This window comes from Branchiostoma lanceolatum, chromosome 8 (genome assembly GCF_035083965.1).
Source record: "Branchiostoma lanceolatum isolate klBraLanc5 chromosome 8, klBraLanc5.hap2, whole genome shotgun sequence".
In the NCBI taxonomy this organism is placed as follows: Eukaryota; Metazoa; Chordata; class Leptocardii; order Amphioxiformes; family Branchiostomatidae; genus Branchiostoma; species Branchiostoma lanceolatum.
Window position 1 is genome coordinate 22,348,882 of NC_089729.1, and position 5,847 is coordinate 22,354,728.

General features: G+C 39.6%; 1 long non-coding RNA gene across 1 annotated transcript; it reads left to right on the top strand.

Annotated features, from left to right (window-relative positions):
• The first annotated feature begins 245 nt into the window (after positions 1 to 245).
• LOC136440630 (uncharacterized) lies at positions 246 to 5,264 on the top strand. Its single transcript, XR_010756688.1, has 2 exons — positions 246 to 759; positions 1,127 to 5,264. It is a non-coding gene; the product is annotated as an uncharacterized lncRNA (long non-coding RNA).
• The last annotated feature ends 583 nt before the right edge of the window (positions 5,265 to 5,847 follow it).

Sequence of the window (5,847 nt, forward strand, 5' to 3'; positions counted from 1 at the left end):
TCTGTACACAGTAAGGATTATCACCTCCTAGTATGTAATTGAATCTATCAACAGAACGGAGTGCATTGAATTCATTTGAACAAGCGGAAATAAAGGTGAATAGCTTTGAGTGTTTATCCTCATATCTTGAACAATCCTTGATAAAGTGACGTTCACCTTCAATTTCATTTGAGCAGAATGGACAAAACCTTTGAATTTTACGATTCCTTCCGGCTTCAATGTTCCATTCATGAGAGGGCTAGAAGATAGACTAATTTCTAGCGTTTGACGTAGTCATTAGCGTGAAATTGAGTTTCTGCATTAACACATTGTGTGTTTGAGCTGTACACAGGTGACTGTTGATTAATGAGCACAGGTGGAGAGCAGGTGCTAGGAGGGGATAAAGGGAGGACTGAAGATGTGATCTTCATTCGAGGCCTTGCTACCAGGCACGAGGGCACCATCGAAGGATTTCTCGAGTTGATCGTTGTTTTATTTTCGCGAGGAATCCTGGAGGCTACGTTGAGGCACGACTACCGGACATTGCAAGTTTTTGCGGCAGAGTTCCCGCCAAGGTCTTTCTTCTGTACAACAACAACAAGGAGAGAGACTTCAGGAGACTGAAATAGGATCTTGGCCAGGAGGCGAAATTGAGCCACGACTACCGGACATCGCAAGTCTTTGCGGCAGAGTTCCCGGCAAGATGTTTCTTCTGCACAACAAGGAGGACATAGACTTTCGGAGACTCTTTTAGGAGCATGGAACGTGCATATGTTCATGGTAGTATCACGCCGTTTTCGTATTTTCAGTTAGTGACAACGTTAATGTGTTGTCTGTATTGGAATGGATAAGCCTAAGAATCTTTTTCTGCGATGAGATGATACTTATACATGATGATTATACTCCATCATTGATATGCAAATAATCTGTTGTTGGCATTCAGCAGTTTTTGGTGTTGATGTTATGTCGTAATTAATTTCCTCAGCAGTATCACAGGTGATGTGCTGTTGTCTGTGTAGTAGATACACATGATGATGTTTCACTGTCTTTCATTTGCACAAAGGTATTCCATATATACTCACTGAGGTTGTCAATGAGTACTTATACACGTAATCATGTTTCTTTATGCCGTTTTTTATATTTTTAGACATGTGAACAGGTAATATCTTGGCTGTGGATGCATTGCTGTGGGTTTACTACCGCCCTCAGTATTTCCGCCAAATGCAGTGGCGTAAAGGTATGTTTTGTTTTAGTTAAATAGATAGATTTGGAAGGTCTTGCTACCGCCGTCTTTTATATTCAGAAATGAATAGAAATGAATAATAAAGAGCAGTAGTTTGGTGTTTACGTATTGTGGAATTTGAGACCGTTTTTCATTTTCATTATCTTTGATATGCTCGTATTTTGCTGAGATTGATCTATTGTTTGTAGAGAGAACGCATTTATTACTAGTGATTTTTTGAAGTCATTGACATGATATGCACAAGCATTGGTGCAGGTGATGTGTTGACTGCAGAGAGAATGCAGATATACATGGTGATGTCGCCCAATTACAGGGGCAGTTGATGCATTGAGCAGGTAATTTATATGGTGACGTTATTTTACCCAGGTGATTATTTTATTGTCATGGTATGCCGCAGAAATGGCATGGACAGCACGATGTTTTGGGCAGGCTGTTCTTTGAGCCCGGCGATTTTATGCCGTCACTTGTATGCCCTAGGATTGATGAGAGGATACATGACTTGGAATTGACAAGCGCGCAAATGGACAATGTTTAGTTGTCAGTTGATGTGCCCCAATTGTTTTATCCATTTTTTTGCAGGTTGCATTGATTTCGTCGCTATACAGTGGTGAAACAGTGTGTTATCGGTGGAGAGCAGACGATTATTCTACACATGAAGATTATTCTTAGTAGTGTATTTTTTCTCCAGTTTTGTTAAGCTTTAACAAAGGTATGGAATAATTTTTGTTTGCTAGAGAGCACGCAGACATATTTCAGTATTTGTTTTACGCATATACTGATGCAAGTGATGTCTTGTTTGCAGAAAGCACTCAGATACCCTTGGTGTTTTATTCTTTGTTATACACGTATTTTGATATACTAGGTGATTTGTTTGCACTTTGCAGAGAGGATGCAGATTTACATTTGGTGATATTTTACAGTCTGTGTTTTGCTCGAGCATCGATGCAGGTGTTCTGTTTGGATCGAGTTCACAACATACCTGGAGATGTTTCTTTCTGTCTTTCACAAACGTTGATACACTTGATGCATTGAGCGGGTAATTGGAATGTTGATTTTTAACCGCAATTGATATGCATGAGCATGGTAGTGATATACCTGTGATGGTACGCCCCAATAAAGGCGTGGACTAGCACAATTTGTTGCATGGGCAGGCTGCTGTTTGAGCCCGGCAATTTTATGCCGTCATTTGTATGCCCTGGTAGTGATAAGGAATACAGGTTGTGGAATTGATGACCCCGGAGATGGACAATGTTCAGTTGTCAGTTGATTTGTCTAAAAACGTCTGTGGTGTTTTATTTTTTGTTTTGCAGGCTGTATTGATGTATCTGCCATACAGTCGTGCAACATCTTTGGAGAGCAGGTGATTCGTCTACACATTTCGTCACGTTTATTCTGTTTTTAGAAGCTTAAACAAAGATGTGGATGAACTTTGTTTGCAGAGAACATGCAGATATGTTTAAGTCTTAGTTATACGGGTACATTTAGGAAGGTCATATTTTGTTTGCAGAGAGCACACATTTATCTTTCGTGATGTTTACGGCTTTGTTACACACAAATATGGATTCAGGTTATTTCTTTTTTTGCAGAGAAGACGTATGCAGATATATTGGTGACATTTTACAGTTTTTGTTATACATATATATTAATGCAGGTGTTTTGTTGTTTGCAGAGAGTACGCACATTTGTTCCGGTGATGTTTCACAGTCTTAGTTATACATATTTTTGGATGCAGGCGATTTGTCGTTCGCAGAGACTCTGAGAGAGCACGCAGATGTACATGATTATTGCATAGCCTTTGTTTAATATATCACAATATCACATATTTTGATATACATGATTTGTTGTTTGCAGAAAGGATGCAGAAAGGATGCAGAATTAAGCATTGATTCAGCTGAACACCTGTTTCACACCTCACAAACTTACATGGATGTGTTTCACAGTCTCTACTTGCAAAAATGTTGGTGCAGCTGATTGATACATTGGGCAGGAAGTTTAAATGTGCTATTGTACTGTTTTTGTTATGTATGAGCCCGGTAACATTTTGCAGGTGTTTGTAAGCCCTAAGAATGAAGACCAAATTGGCGTGCATGAGTAAAGTTACATTTTATACACTACTTGCTGTATAGTTTAGTTCTTTTGTTCTTGAGAGTGAGTATGACTTGACGGATACCTGGATTTTCAGCAATCCGCAGGCTGAATTATGAGCCTTTCAGGCTAGCTTTTCGTCATGATGAAAAATTTGTGTCAGGTTGTGTCTGAGTTTCTTATATTTGTAGGCATTTGAGCTCAGTGATTTTGTGGTCTCTTATTTTGACAGAATTTGTTGGCACTTGGCCAATAGGAAACAATTTGTTTCTGGAGGTGCACGAGTAGTAATATTTGTATCATATTTGGCTACTGAAAGAAGTAATTTGTTTTATTTGGATGACCATACTTTCATGTTTTTGTTTACGTTGCAGGTTATGAAATACGGCAGTCTTCAGATCTATTTAGAGAATACTTTGTTGCTTAAGTGTGACATAACTAATTAAGAGTGGAGTTAACTTGTTTGAAAGTTGTTTTACTTAGGTTTGTGTATTGAGTAATGTTTTCTGTACAAGATATTAACTGTTGTATGTTTAATTAGTTTCAGACGTTATGAAGGAAGGATTTTGTAAGGTTACGGATAAGATCCAAGATCCATTACTTTAGTAGCTGACATACTACCGTATTGGCTAGCAGAGTAGAGGGTACACAGGACTAGTATTATTGTTGGGATTCGAGAAGTGGAAGCAGTTTCCGGGTTAATTCCCAGAGATTGTTCTTTCAACAGTACTTTTATTTGTGTTGTATGTGTTAGAAGTCATTCTTTGCAGCGGTTGAGAAACCATTTTACACCTTTTAGGTGGGTACATTTGCAGGCAGAACTTGATTCATCTGGAAATTTTTAGGTTGTCGGTAATCATTTAACAGCAGCAAATAGTCTTCTAGAAAAGAAGAAGGTGGTTATAACACAAGGGCAGTTATTAACCTTTGACTGTTAATTAATAATAATTAGACTGTACATAATTTGTACTGTTGCTATGTTGGAAAAGTATTGTTATTTAGGTCACATTGATTTTCTTTTTCTAGAGGACTTACTAGGACCAGAGAACTTCAGGAAAAAGCAGCTGTCCTACACTAGTGCAGGGAATTAGTTTAGAACTTGTCATAAATTGTAGTTGCTGATGTTTCAGTTTTTTGGTCCACTTTAGCAGAAGTAACGACTGCGCAGACAGGATGTTTATAGGAAGATGGAAAAGTGAAAAGGAAGGTTATTCTACACATCATCTGAAAGATAGATGACCAGTTCTTTGCCTCTAGACTTTCAGGTACTTGGAGCGTTCCATTTCTTCCCCTTCTTTGATCAGTCGACAAGATGCCGTGCCTAAAGCAGACGGCTCCCCCCTAAACAGTGTGTGGTGTTTGACTGTTTGCATCTTGGGGGGGTATAGCGAGGATAGTTTAATGCAGAAAAGACTAATTTCTAGCGTTTGACGTAGTCATTAGCGTGAAATTGAGTTTCTGCATTAACACATTGTGTGTTTGAGCTGTACACAGGTGACTGTTGATTAATGAGCACAGGTGGAGAGCAGGTGCTAGGAGGGGATAAAGGGAGGACTGAAGATGTGATCTTCATTCGAGGCCTTGCTACCAGGCACGAGGGCACCATCGAAGGATTTCTCGAGTTGATCGTTGTTTTATTTAGTAAGAAATCCCAGAGGAGATATTGTTTGCATTGGGCTCTGGTGTACGTCCCCTACTTTTTTTGGCCTTGTCACTAAAGCAAGGTTTTTTTAGGGGTTGCGTAGCCGGCAAACAATGTAGTCAGTTGACTAATTCGCCGTTTGTCGAGTTCCTTTATGTTTCGACCGTTGTTACAGTAATCTTTCGGCAAGTTTTGTTTGTATTGAGTCGAGTGTTCTAGACTGTCTAGGCACACGATGACAGTGTAATAAATGTTCATTGGATTCATTAAACTCCGTGCTGTGCCCGTGCCTAAAGCAGACGGCTCCCCCCTAAACAGTGTGTGGTGTTTGACTGTTTGCATCTTGGGGGGGTATAGCGAGGATAGTTTAATGCAGAAACTGCAGTTGTCTGACAACACTTGAGCTACGATTCACTGAAATGCAAACAGCTGCGTCCGTCTCCATGTTGGTGTCCATTTGACGCCACACGAAAACGCTCTATAGGAAACCTGTTTACTTTTAAGCTTTTTAAAAACCCCAACCTCCCAAGATATAATTGAATCACCTTTATTTTGGTTTGCCATTGTTTGGGGTCTGTACTTCTTATGTATGTAAGACAACCACCCACGTGGTTGCAAACGATCCGTCAAGGTCTAGGATGGTAAATGCCAATCGTTTCAAATTTCGTTTGCCCAATGTCGAAGAAACAAAATATGCTATCATCACTTTACTTTAAGAGCCATTGCACGAGAGAGCCAGACAAGATCTATTAGTTCGGAAGATCAGGCTGAGAATTATCGCAATGCGATGGTCCCTGATAATTCTGCTTTCAACAAACGAGAAAAATTACCGAGATAGTTGCAGCTAACCTAAGCTCTCAATACAGTAACATGCTGAAAATCGTCCAACACCACTTGG